The sequence below is a fragment of the Orycteropus afer genome, unplaced genomic scaffold (genome assembly GCF_000298275.1).
Source record: "Orycteropus afer afer isolate SDZICR_OR568_19922 unplaced genomic scaffold, OryAfe1.0 scaffold01153, whole genome shotgun sequence".
Taxonomy (NCBI): domain Eukaryota; kingdom Metazoa; phylum Chordata; class Mammalia; order Tubulidentata; family Orycteropodidae; genus Orycteropus; species Orycteropus afer.
In genome coordinates this window covers 45717-46770 of record NW_006922740.1, presented here as the reverse complement: position 1 = coordinate 46770, position 1054 = coordinate 45717, and positions in this window count along the sequence as shown.

Here is a 1054-nt window from a genome sequence, read left to right as displayed (position 1 = left end):
TATGAGATAAACATTTTCTACCCACCTCTAACGGAAAATCTGCCTCTGGTTCTCAGTGAGTGTAGCTACATGACTTTGACAGTGAGAGTCAGTGGGCTCATACAACTTCGAGATGGTGTCTCCGAAGCACTGGAGAGGCTGAGCTGCACAAGTTGTCTTTTTCCTCCTTGAGGAGGGTACCTCCAGGAATTGGTTTCTTAAAAAGATCTCCCTCTGGGGTTCAATGAGGCAAGCGCCAGGGATGTTTTGTGGCATCTGGGCCTACATCATTGGAATGAGTTAAACTCCATGGCTTCTAAGGGACACAGCGATGAATGTCTATGTCTTAAAGCAGTTCATTTGAATTTGGAGATTAATTATTTAGAGATTAATTATTGAAGAGGTTGGAAGCAAAAATTTATCAATCAAATTGGAACATACTACATCTGTATATCTTTTTAGCGAATGTGGTGGCAAGTTTTCATTATGCCACTATCTGCTGTTTTATTTCCCCTTGTTTTACCTACAAATACAATTAGCATAGTCTTTAAGTAATGAGTTAAAGTATAATATGTAATCTCTAAAAAACAAAGTTAATGTAAGACAACTATCCTTTACTCTTGTATTTCAGGTTGTAAAGGGTTGAGAGAAAAGGTAGTTATCCAGAAGATAAGTACTAGACAACAATAAAATATAATATTTAAAAGTGAAACTTTCTCTTATATTTGAACATGAGATTTCTGGAGATACAAACTCATTTTTCTAAGACTTTGGTGCTTTCCAATATATTTTGTTCTTATAATAAACCAAATGCACTGCTGTCAAGTCGAATTCGACTCATAGTGACCCCTCCTTGGGTTTCCGAGGCAATATCACTATGGAAGTAGATTGCCCAACCTTCCTTCTGAGGAGTGGCTGGTGGGATTGAACTGCCAGCCTTCTGGTTAGTAATCAAAGTAATCAAGCACCTTAGGCACAACGCTACCACAGTTCCCGTTCTTATAATAGCTAATAGAATTTTGTGGAAAAGAATTGTTACTATGAAAATGCTCTCCCATGAGGAGAAAATGCTCTC